The following is a 13,311-nucleotide window of genomic DNA, read 5'->3' as shown; positions in this document are numbered from 1 at the left end:
TTGAAACTTGAATATGGTTAAATTCTTAGAGGTGATAGATAGGGTTTGGGGTTTTTAAGGGTACTTTAGTGCCTTTTCAAGTTTAACTTGATAAATATGAAAGGATTATTTGAGGACTAAAGGATTATATGAACTTGAATGCTGACCAAGATAATACAGAAATAAAGGGGGCTTAGCTTTCTGAAAAGTTAATATTTATTTGTGCCAAAGTGCAAGACCTCTGAGTGCCACAGAAAAGTTAAAGTTCTGCTTGACATGGGCTGAATTAACACTAATGTTGGATTTGTGAAGCCAAATAAAATATTTTTGTTGTAATCGTTAATTGAAAATTAATTTTCTGGGGCTGTATGGCAATCTGTTAGTTGGGTTCTCAAGAAGGGAGCAAATCATTTTATGGAGGCCCTTCAGTGTTTTGTATAAAAATGTCAAGTTCTTCAAGGTTTTGCCTTGTAGGGCTAAATTTCAGACTACTGCTTTTCTTATTGTTCTTGAAGACAGCAATTAATATTGTTTACTATCACAGAGCTTCTGAAATGCAAAGTGAACTGTAGTATTTTTAGATGCAGAAGTTTTGGTTGACTTTATTGCCTGTTTGCTGTAATGAAGGACTAGTTAGCCATGCTAAGAAACATTCTCTGCAGGCCACATCACAGCTTGCTGTGTTTCTGTAATTCTGCCTACCAAGCTCAAAATATAGAGGTAGAGCAGGCAAAAGACCTGTTGATTCAAGCTTGATTTTGTTAGCGTAGGAAAACATATAACCACACAAAGGCGATCATATGCGGTTCTTTATTCAAGCGCGTGGGACACAGGGGCATACAGTGCCCAAATCTTGTGCCCAAAAATACAGAGTCGATTTGTGATTTTTATAGTTTAAATTATACACATGTTAACTAACCCCCACCCCTAGATACTGATTATCCTATTCCTTAGTTACTATCTTAAATCATACCTATGCTTCTACCCTGATCCACACTTGATTTGGTTAAAACAATGCTTCTCAATTATCCCCTGAGTTGCAGTCACACTTGATTCGGTCGTTACAATGGCATGGAGCTGGTTGCAGAAGCTGACGCTTGTTCCAAAGCCGAGCTGCGTCAAGTTCCAGTTGTACGTTCTCTACTTTCCTTCTCCCACACATACCTCAACTTAACCCCGTGGTTAACTTATACAGAAATTATATTTTTAACCCTCCACCATTAATTTTATCTTTCTTTCAAGGGAGTATTTGCTACTTATTGCCTGCACAGTAAAGGAGGTTGAACCTTGTTGGTTGGTGACCATGAAGAGTTAATTGCTAGTGTTTTTGAAGACTGTAGGCTAATTCTTAAAAAATTCTTTTTCTTACTAATTTAATACTCATGAGGTCGACTAACTGAGTAGTGGATCTGTTTTTGCTGATGAAACCTGTTACCATTTTACTTTTTCATTTTTAGGGATCCTAGAATCTATTTGCTAATTTTACACAGTATGGAAGTTTGATGGTGTTTTTAGCAGTTGTACTTAATACCGAAGAGTCGTTTCAGTATTTTTTTCTTATTGTGAAGATGAGCTGTCAATATCTATGTCAAACTCTGCTTTCTGAACAAGCAAAAAGAGTCTCTAATAGGTCTGTCAGCACTCAGCCCCACTGAGACTAAGCACAGCCTTACAAATACATGAGTGCTGACTCAACAAATTCATTATATCTGAAGCAACTCTGTTGGACTTTATCAAGCACATTTGAAAGTAATAATAGTTTTCCCAGTTCTGGTAGTTACAGATGTGATGGAAAGCCAGTCTTTGCTATGTAGAAATAGTCACTTTGAGAAGTACCTCCTTGCACATGCAGTCATTTAAATAAATCGGGCCGGTTAGTATGAAAAGTAAAAATTGACAGTAAAAAGAGTACAGGTTTTAAAACCAAAATGCTTAAGGATAGTGTATATAGACACAGTAAATGAGGATTTATTTTGGCAACCTTACTGTGAATGTGTTTGAACTCTGTCTCTGGGCATGAATCACAGGACTGGAGGAGAATTAGGCCAGACCTTACATGAGTTTGATTGCTTTACATTAATTTTATATGAGTTTATTCGTAAGGATACATTAACAGCAAAGACTAGAAAGTTAATTTTGGAGAAGGTTCTACCAAATATTTAATGTGTTAAATATGAATTTAGCTTGAAGTGGATTAAGATGCCTAAGCCTTCCAGTCATTTTTAATCTCAGCTATAAACTGCATTTGCATTGCTTTGCAGTTACTCATATAAAATTGTCAATGTTGAGAACTGCTGATCACTTCTTAGGCATTTTCTTTGTCATCCCTAGGAAAGATGTCTAAAGACCGGGCTCTCGGGAAGCAGCAGCAGCTGAATAATTTGGTAGCAGCAGTGACAAAGCTCGTGAAACCTGGAGATTTGATTGTGGATTTTTGCAGTAGAGGGGTAATGTATATTTTTGTTTATGTGGCGCAATTTCTGTCAGCTTTCACCTTTGCAGTTCTAGGTGGTTGATGCCACAAAGCAAAGCAGAAGTGCAAATGCTGAAATTTTAGCTGCTTTCAAAGATTCACTCATTGGTACGGGGATGCTCATCATGTAACGAGTGAACAACAGGGAACTGTATCAGTCACTGAAAAGTGACTCAGATTTTGTTGTTTCTGTTTGTTTTCACAGGGCCATGTTGGAATTGTTCTTGCTTATATGATGCCATCATGTCAGGTAAATTCTCAATAAAAAGATTTCTGGTAATCATCTTTAAAAGATGTGTATGTAGAGAAGACACATAGGAGTCACAGTTGTCTCAGCAGAGGACTTTGGTTTGAAACATGCAAATTCTTTATCATAATCCCCAAATGTGTGCGGTGCTTTCCAGAGAAGACAAAAGTTGTAGGACAATATAAAATATTTTCAAGCTGATTAACATTGGCAAGTATTAAATGCCTTCGACTGTTCCTGGATTTCCAGGAGCATTTTGTAGATCTCAGACTGTGCCACAAGAGATTCAGAGGTTTTCTCAACAAACTACAAAGTTTTCTGCTTGGTAATGTTGTACTTCGATTACTCAGTATTATTTTTGCCTTACTTTCTCCTATGTGTGAAATCTAGGTGGCACTCATATAAAACAAGGAGTTGTCTCTGATCTGTGCTAAAGACAGAAGTGATGAACTAGGTTTAAACAACATTTGGTTCATTCAAGCAAATTTGGACTATTTTAATGGGTCTTTTAATGTTGGGGTAAGTGATTATAACTTTTCCACTTCAAAACTTCAGTGCCTGATTAATTATTCTTAAAACAACTGATACACATGACAGAATAAAATTCTGTCTGTCCTTACAGACCGTGAAAGTAAATGATATTAATGTCCCATCTAGAATTTTGCAGCCCTAGTGAAGAATAAGGCGTAAATAGTATTTTGTAGCTCTGTAAATATTCCTGTCATCTAGTGTTTTTGTGATGTTAATAGAATATGAACCTCTGTGGCAAGGTGCAAGCTTTCCATGCAAGACTGACTGTTCTTTAAATCATCCATCTAAAAGCCTGTTTTGACTGTAGCTGAGGATGGGTAATGTTGAAGGTTTATGGTACATGAACAGTGCTGTTTAACTCTTTGGTTGGTTTATTTAAGAAAGGAAAAGAAATTTAGTGCAGGAGAAAGAGGAGAGAATAAATGGTTTTAGCCCAGTCCTTCCAAGTGTAAATTTCCAATTCTCTAGCTTTATTTTCTGTGTTACATTGTCATATAAATCTCAGTAGGTAAACTAGAGAGGTATTTCAAAATATCAGGATCTCATGAATAATACACTGAATGTTTTATTAAATGAGTCTCCAATTTTGTGGTCATTGGAATTCCTGTCTTAATTTCTGGGGGCCTATTTTAAAGGTTAATACAATGTTGACTCTGTGGAGTTTTTATTTAATAAAAAAATATTATATTCTCTCTTTCAAGTTTTGTTACAAGGGAGATATCAAAGCATATGTCAGAAGAATTCACTTGGAAATTCTTCTTTTCCAGGCCTTCATTTCCAAATATCTGCATTAGTCTTCACATTTTATTTTGTTTCAGACAGTGGGTTCAATATATAGGGTATCCTGAGAAAGCTTTGTCTTTAATTTCATTTGGGATTTTTTCTTGACTAAATGGGTTCTCAGAAAGCCAAAGAAGAAATCAGCTGGTGTAACAGGTCATACAGGCTCAGCAAAGCCACTGGTTTATCTGATGCTGTTTTAAGGTCTCTTTTTCTGCAAGCAAAGCAGAGAGCTTTGTTTTCCACTTGGATAGATGAGGAAGTAACTATAATTACATTCTATGATAATCTGATTGCTGTGATATTAAGAATCTGTTTCTGATCTTAAACTAGATTTTTGTTGTTAAATTCATATGAGCAGAAATTTTCATTGTGAAATTATTTTCTTGTTAATTTTTTAATGTTCTGCCTGAGACAAGAATATTTGTTTCCATCTATATGCAGCTACAGTTCAGTTGATGATTAATGGTCTCTTCAGCTGAGCTTACAGCAAGCAGACTGGAAACAAAAAAGACTTTGTATTAATCTTTATCTGAGAGCAAAGTTTTATCTTCCAGTTGCTCTACCTTGAGGAACAGCTTTGAACCCTGAAATCTGAGCTGTGCAGTCTTAAACCTCTTCTCTAAATGTGCAGTGAACAAAAAGCAAAGCAAACAATGTTGTTTTATAAATCCACACTGCTGCATAAAATCAAAAATATTCTTCCAAAATGTCCTTAATTTAAGTATGCATCAGGCTTACTCTTTGTGGTACTGAGCACATGGGAGAGGGCAGAGAAGGTAATGTCCCATTTCAGTGGTGCATTTGGCATCCCAGGTATAGATAGGAGAGAGCTGCCTCTTCCCTTGCAATATATTGGGTACTGCAGTAACTTGCTTTTCTGTAGGAAAGCAGGAAGAATTTGGGTGCAACCTGTGTGTTGCCCAAACACGTCAATGCTGGCAGGTAGTTGTGATCAAATGTTACTATAGTTTTAGTTGAAGAGCCCCTCAATAAGAAAAAGAAATAAAAGAATAAGGAGAGGGGAAAAAATTAAAGGAGGGCAAGTTGTATTTGATGCCTCCTCCAGCTCCAATGTTTGTTTCCTATAGGTTTTACTAAATACTTGAAAATCAAATTATCTAAATTTGTAATTTAGATTATAATTTTAATTATCATTTTTTCCTTTAAATGTGACTGAAAAGAACTGGGCATATGCCTTTATTAATATTCAGCTCATTATTAAAGTCATCAGCAGGATTGCAGAGTCCGATCGGAGTTTTCCACGCTGCTGCAGCCATCCGAAGGAGCAGGTGCTGTCCCAGTTCATCATTCCACTGCAAACAGTAGAAGCTGAGTCCTTGTTCCCATAGGAACAGCTAGGAGTTCTCTCGGGTCAACCATCAGAAGGCAGAGTGGTGAGAGGTCTGCCACTGGAGTGCAGAGTCAGCTCTTTACCCTCAGGGAAAAACCTTGAGTTTCCCTCGTCTGACTCAGTCACCTCAGCTAGCCGGTTCCCATTTCATCCAATCTCCTCATAGGTCATAGTGAATCTTCAAACCAGGCCAGGGGGTGCGTCCACTTCTTGCTCGGCCAGGGCACTCTCTAATTCTCCTCTGACGCATCTAACTTCTTGTCTTGGGGTGCAGTTTCTCTAAAAAACCCTCCCAGGATTCACAGGGGCAGTTTTATTTGCATATACAAATGCACATGCATTTGTCCCGGCTGCAGCAGCTGCCGAAGGAGGTAGTTACAGAGAACAATGAGAGGGCTATCTAGGTATGGGCTGCTTCTTTTCACATTTTAATGAGGTAGGAAAATGCTGCCAGACAACTTTTCTTCAGGGCAGCTTCCCTCTGTCTTCAAACTTGCTGGGGTGTGGGGGTTACCTCTAGCCGGGAGGGGATCAGCTGCTTTCGAGGGACAGCAGCCTCACCCCAGCTATGGGGTTCTCTGAAACAAGGAAAAACCCCCATTTTTCTAAAGGGCTGGGTGATGGCACAAATTGGGAGGAGGGGGGGGTTGCATTCTGAGAGCTCAGAGCTCTTTTAATATGCTAATGGGTGCTCTGTGTTTTCCTCTGGGGGGATGGAGCGACTGTCTCGCTATGGGGCTAGGACAGGGATAGCCCAGCCCCTCCCGACTGGGAAATTTGTTCATAACAGTGACCTTCAGGTGTATCTGTTTCTTCTCTTACTGCTCAGTTGAAATCCACTTTTGACATAGTTCTTTGTATTTCTAAATTCTTTTTGCTTGACAAAAACTTTTGACAAATCACTGCACAGTTTTTCTGTTACTATGTATTCCACAACCGCTATTTTTCTGGAGATTTGTTTTTAGTTTATTTGATATCACAGTGAAGTGCACATGCTTTTTGAGTGCTTTTGGTGAGTGACCCTTCTTCAGTGTTGGTTCCTTGTTAATGAAATAAACCCTAAATTTTCCTCAACATAGATATGAGGGAGAGGAATGAAAAACTGGAGAATTAAGGAGCAGGCCTATGGTGTAACAGCTTTAGTTGCAAAAACTTCCTCATGCATTTAATTAACTCAGCCAACCAAAAAATCTGGATTGTGTTTAGAATGTTCCAATGATGAATTTTCTTGTTTCCTTGGTTGTTGTTTTTCCTGCTGTAGGTGGCCCTGCACCCCTGCGGGGTGGCCACAGACATGGTGATTGAACACTGCCTCAGGGCACAGGCAGCCTTTGTCATCTCCCTCTGCTGCTACGGCTTCATCCAAAATAGAGTCAAGTTCAACTATCCACGAAGGTAAACTAAAGCTTGCAAGATAAGCCTTAAAATATCAACTTAAGTGAGGTAATAAAATCCTAAAAGAGTATAGAATTATTCATTTGAAGGACATTGTGAGTGACTAGGCTAAGCTGATTCACACAATGAAGCTGTTTCCTCCTGTTTGTCAACCCATCCTCACAGGCAGATTGGTAATTCCTGGTTTACTTTGTTCTGGATTTATCTATTCGTGGTTCAGAAGACTTTATACAATCAACATAGTAGATACAGTATCTAATATGCAGACCTTCTACGTTAAAATCACGAAGTTAATAGAAAATTCATGAAAATTACTCTAAGAAGGGGAATTGACATTTTAATGTTGGAGGAAGATGTAAGCAGTCAGTTTAAAGAAATGGGTCTTGTTATAAATGCCAATACAATAATCCAATTAAAATATAATTTTTAGTTTATCAAACAGGATCGAATTACAGAATTTCGGTAAAACCACCCGCAGCGGAGATACTTGACTATTTTACCCGGGAAATGTCAAGGGTGAACTGGGACTCAGTATCTGGCCAACTGCCGTCCCCCCTGAGTTCACGAATTGGCCTTGTTCGGGGCTTAGTTTTTATACACTTTATTCCGCCTCTGGCAAAAATTTCCTCATATTCCTTTTGTTTCCAAGCTAGTTATTCAAATTCATAGTTGTCTCCGGCTTAGCTGAAAAGAGTTTCTCCTCTACTTCGAGGTGTCAATTTCTGGTTTCCCATGAATGAATAGACACCAAAGTTTATGAATGGTAAAAGTTCATCTCCGGAGATGATGATGATGATGGTCCTCTAATGGTGGTGTTCTGATGCTTGGATGAGGGTGTTGGCTGAAGATAATGATCTGACAACTCTGTCATCCAGGGAGGGGAAGACTGATCTTAATGTGTCTTCTTATCTTAATGTGTCTTCTCCTGATGCCAAGGAGACAGCTGGGTTTTTCTGTAAATCCTTTGTCTCCTTTCTAAATGTTAAACTCCAGGGTGGTGCCTGCTTCTTGTCTCAGTGCATTTTCAAGGCAGACTGAAACTTAAGACTATATTCCCCTATACAATGGTTTTTATAATTTCTAACATGCCATAACCCATAAGAACACGAATTAACATCCCATATTTTTCACAGGTCTGCTTTATACCACAGTTTACTGCTTGTGGAACTCCTTTGATTTATTCCCAAGTAGATAAGCTCTCCTATGTTTCAGTTCATATTTTTAATACTTTTTCAATGGATTGTGTACACATTTTGTCTTCAAATCTGCCTTGTGGGAGATACCAATATATCTTATGCTTAAGAATTTTAATGCCTTTGATATAAATAAAATATAAAAGATAAGCATAAAGTGGCAGAAGATAAGAGGTTAAACAGCCTTCTGAGTCAGAACTAGTTGGAGAAAAAGGGTTATGTTTTGGTTTGCTTTTTTTTTTTTCCATAAAACTGAGCTTTACATTTTGAATGGCCAAGATGAATTAGATTTAATTCTATTAGGAATTACATCAATGACTTAAGTATATGTTTGCTAAAATAAGAAACTGAAACCTGCAGTCTTAAAAGGAATCAACAAATCTGAAAAGATATTATGCATTCATATGAAATATTTTTCATACTTTTCTATAATATCAAAGTGTTCTGGCACAGAAATGCATAGAAAGTAATTATTTATAACTTGTCAGTTTGATAACCTTTGCATTTAACTGTTCTTTCTTAGTCAATTTGATACTCCCATCTCTTTGTGTGTGTCCCTTTTGTTTTCTCTTGGGACACAATAAAACAAGTAAGTCTTCTAATGAAGAGCCAAAAAATTCCAAGCCTTCTAAAATTAGCAGGCATATAGTTTTTCTCTGTAGATTTGTTTTGAAATAGGCTGGTTAATGCTTAACTTTTGACCAGTTGCGTTTTTAGACCACAAAGACTGGAAATGATCACTTAGAAAACTTTTGTTGCTGTAGATGCTGCAAGTGTTTGTGTTTGCTAAAATTTTGGATCTAACCTCATAAGTCTATGAAAAAACTATCAATCTGATCTTGAGCTACATTTTAGGGTTTGATTTTTCTTTTTTTTCATTATGTTATATGATCATAAAACATGATACCCCGGCCGTATCCCCACAGTGGCTGTGATCTGTACTCAATTCCACTGAAAAGACCATTTAGCTTTGTGATACAAACAAAATATATGTGTGTATTATTAAATATATGTAAAGTGTTTGTGTGACAATGAGAAAACATTAGTATGTATTTGTTAACATTTATAATGATTTAAAGAGAGAATTTTTATTAATACTAGGAAAAAACCCACCACTAAATACACTTTTCTAGTGAACTGTAACTGGCAATTGATAGAGAGATGGGAAGACTGATTTGGTGATCAGAATTTGATTTTACTCAGATTTTCCAAAAGCTTATATACCATTTCAGGAAGGTTAACAATTTTCCACTACAATAATCAGGTTAAAGATCATACAGACAACTCATACATTTTACATCATCTTTTGCTTGCAGAAGTCTTGATTGAATCTTCTCTCTTCCCTTAAGCAGGTTTAATCCCATCTTCTGTAATCTGCAAAGCTCTGTTTGTTCCTGCCACGGCATCCTGGTTATCAAACCAGCTATGCTAATCAAGTCTGTTTGACTCTCTGTCTTGTGTATTTCGACAGTGAATTATACATGACAGACTTGTAGAAAAAGCCTTTTTGCACTTCATTTCTGTTTCTAATTTTTGCATTTGATTCGGTGCCAGATGATAAAAGATTTAAATTGGAAAGAAAATACTGTCTAGAATATGAGATGTGAGAGGGAAAACTGAAAACTTCACCACAGCACTGTTTCAGCAAGAAGATAAGGAAGCCATCAGTGTCTCATAGTGCCTCTTGATCTGACAACTCTGGCTCTAGTTGAACACTTCCTTAGTACAGAATTAAAACTGGGCAGTCCTTCATGGTGATGCCTTAGGGCTGGGTTTTTCTGTTTTGTCTGATAGCACTGAGTGGTGCTAGGATCTTCACGGGGTGATGGGGGTAGGGCAGTCTTGTTCAAGGACATTGTCTCCAAGCTCCAGGCCCGAGCATAAACAACCTGGAAGAGAAGGGCAAGTCGAGAGGAGGGTGTTCGGTGATTCGGGGTTATTGATTGGACGGTGCATTGCTATATGCAAATGAATGGAAACTTGTAAAAGGGCCTCTGTTTCAGCCTCAAGGCATTAATGGTAAGCCATTGGTGCTACTAACCCTAAAAGTAAATTAATATATTGGCTGATGTACAAGAACCTTACTGAATGCACCATTAGCCGCACAAATTTTATGAACGAATTCCCAGTGGGTATGAGTGCTCCAAAGACTGCCCCTGTTGCTTCTGTGGCCCTGGGATGTGGCGGAGTTATGTCTCTAGAACACCAGCCGCCGGGCAGCCACAGCCATGCCGTGCGGCCCTGACGTGCACAGCTGCTGCTGGTGAGAACAATGGCTGGGCTCCAAACAGAGCAAATGGGGAGCACTGGAACCCCCCAGCGTTTCCCAGAGATGGGTAAACCCCCTGTCGGAGGGGGGGGTTGTGTCATCCCTGTCCCGGGCCCCATAGCAAGACAACCACCACATCCCCACAGAGAAGAATGCAGAGCACCTATTAGCATATTAAAAGAGTTACTAGTTAGGTAATTGCTAAGAATGCAACCCCCTCACCCCATCAATTCATGCTATCACCCAGCCTTTTAGAAATAGAGTTTTTTTGCAGGGAACCCCATAACTGGGGTGATGCTGGTGCCCATAGGGAGCCGCTGGCCCCCCTCCCGGCTAGGCAAGATGTAGCCCTGCAGGAGATGACAAAAGCACTGACACCCTGTTAGCATAGGAAAAACATATAACCACACGAAGGCGATCATATGCGGTTCTTTATTCAAGCGCGCGGGACACGGGTGATGATACACCCAAATCTGGTGTCCAAGAAATACAGAGTCGATTTGTGATTTTTATAGTTTAAATTATACACATGTTAACTAACCCCCACCCCTAGATACTGATTATCCTATTCCTTAGTTACTATCTTAAATCATACCTACGCTTCTACCCTGATCCACACTTGATTTGGTTAAAACAATGCTTCTCAATTATCCCCTGAGTTGCAGTCACACTTGATTCGGTCGTTACAATAGCATGGAGCTGGTTGCAGAAGCTGACGCTTGTTCCAAAGCCGAGCTGCGTCAAGTTCCAGTTGTACGTTCTCTACTTTCCTTCTCCCACACATACCTCAACTTAACCCCGTGGTTAACTTATACAGAAATTATATTTTTAACCCTCCACCAATATTCCCCCCTTTGAAAGTATTTTCACTCTAATATACTAAGTGTAAATGCTTTCACTTTATACAGTCCATTAAGCTTCAGAGTTTATACTGGATGTTCATCTTCAAATCCTCTGTTGTCATAGGCTTTGTCCGGGATGTTGTTGCCGATCGAAGGTGCTGGATTCCGTGCCAATGCCTTCATTATGCTCCTGTTCCAAGATGCCTTTTTCTGTACCTCTCTCTTCAGGATTCTGTAAACTAACCAAATTACTAAAAATATAATTAGTAAAATTATCAGATTTTCAAGGATAGACTTCATCCATGAACTCACATTCCATCCTAATCCTTCAAAGATTTTACCCAACCAGCTGGTAGCTAAATCCTTTTGTTCCTTTTGTGCCTCATGCTCTATTTGTTTTAACTGACTGATGTGATGTTCTACATCTGCAGTTACATTTGGGATGTGGATGCAGCAATGGTCAATTTGTCCCTTTAAATATCCACACACTCCATGTTCTTTCAAAAGTAACATATCTAAAGCCAAACGATTTTGCAGGGTCATTTTGGTGGTGGCCTGTAATTGCACACTGAGTTCCTTAAATCCCTCTCGTGTGATTCTTGCTAATCTGTCTACCTGACCTGTTAGCCTATATAGCATTTCTCTATTTCAATAATTTGCAATGGGACCAAACAAGGATTCTAGGGCCCACCCAGTCTTTACTCCACTAGAGGGTTCCTTCCAAGTGTCATCTGGGTTCTTGTCCTCTGAGACATCTCGTTTTGCTTTTATTTGCAAGGCTTCACTGCTCCTGTTAAATGGGGATTTCTTCCAAATTGGACATAAAGTGGGAAGGCCTAGGGTGATTTCTCTTACCTCCCCGTCCATAGGCAAGTGTGTTGTCTATGTGCCATCACTCATTGCCCATACAAACGGTCCTGGACTTCGAATTGTACTCCTGCTACATCCTACTATAATCTTGGAATCTATTTTGCCTTGTTTGTGTTTAATTTTCCTGCAGGCACAACCAATTCGTAAGGCTACTGCCAATGGTGACCACTGTTTTATTTCCAGATTATCAGAGGTGCAATCATAAATTTTATTACATACCCACCAACTTACCTTATTTGCCTCTTTCTGACTGCTAGTACCAGTACTCGTCACTGTGGGATCTGTCTCATTTTCAGAGCCTTTCCATTTAATGCACCAGGGTGTGCTTTCCATATATTGGAGTTTCTGGAGGATGCTCATAGACCATGCACTGTCCCAAGGTTCCAGTCCTTTCCAATCCTTTTCTTCACATTTCCACACCACAACACTCTCTGTAGCGTTGTCCCTGATCTTTTGATAGTGTAGAAACCAACATTGCCATTTTGCAAGGTCTTGGTCCTTAACCCACCACTCTATGATTTGTCCCAATTTGCCATTACTAAGAATGCACTCTGACTTTCTCATGGGTTGCATATAGGAATTCTCTGTTATCTTCCAGTATTCTCTGACCACCACCCTTGACTCTGGTACTTGTTTACAGTTAATTGTTTTGTTCCCTCCTATTTCAGGTAATTTTGACGTTATTATTCCCCAGCTTACTGGGTCCCCTGCTGCCTTTGGTATTGGCAGACAGTCCGTTATTCTGCTGGTATTGTGCATTTTGGCAAAGTCTCTGACCAATCCAATCATTACATTCTCAGCCCGAATTTCATTAGAAATTTCTATTACTTGTGTTTTTGCCTGTATCTCTCTCTTCATTCTAGAATGAAGAGTTGTTAGTTGAACCTTCTGTATTCCATATCCCAAAGTAACAGCAATCCCCACTGGTGACATTAGTATCCATGAAATTAACATTACCCACAAGAAGAGCATGAGCACAGTTACCAATACCATTTGAACAGTTACAGACGTTTCAGCCTCAGCTTTGTTGGTCCAAAAGTTTCTACAGCCCACGACTGGACTCCACGAGGGACCTTCTTCACGCGTGTGTAGTGTATCCAGGGTTCCACTCCAGCCACTTTGACTGCTGTAAAGGTGGTTAGCAGTACCTGATGGGGACCAGTCCACTTCTCTTTTAGTGGTTCTTCGTTCCAGGTTTTGATGTATACCTCATCTCCTGGTTCGATGTTGTGGGCTGGATTCTCCAGGGCCAGTGGTCTGTTCCACACGAGAACACTTCGAAGCTGAGCTAGAGTTTTCCCGAGGGACAGAACATAATTATACACACCTTGTTTCCCTGTGACATGAACATTTGGATTGGGGTTAGGAGATTCATATG

The 13,311-nt window shown here is 39.2% G+C and overlaps 1 long non-coding RNA gene across 1 annotated transcript in view; it reads left to right on the top strand.

Moving 5' to 3' along the window:
- Positions 1-2,310: 2,310 nt before the first annotated feature.
- LOC134565182 (uncharacterized) overlaps positions 2,311-13,311 on the top strand; it is a 31,233-nt gene continuing 20,232 nt past the window's right edge. The window contains exons 1-3 of the long non-coding RNA XR_010083800.1: positions 2,311-2,426; positions 2,658-2,702; positions 6,626-6,759. This is a non-coding gene — a long non-coding RNA (uncharacterized LOC134565182). The remainder of the gene's footprint in view (positions 2,427-2,657; positions 2,703-6,625; positions 6,760-13,311) is intronic.

The sequence above is a fragment of the Prinia subflava genome, assembly GCF_021018805.1.
Source record: "Prinia subflava isolate CZ2003 ecotype Zambia chromosome W unlocalized genomic scaffold, Cam_Psub_1.2 scaffold_37_NEW, whole genome shotgun sequence".
Classification (NCBI taxonomy): Eukaryota; Metazoa; Chordata; class Aves; order Passeriformes; family Cisticolidae; genus Prinia; species Prinia subflava.
The sequence above is the reverse complement of the archived record's forward strand: the minus strand, read 5'-3'. Positions and strand labels throughout refer to the sequence as shown.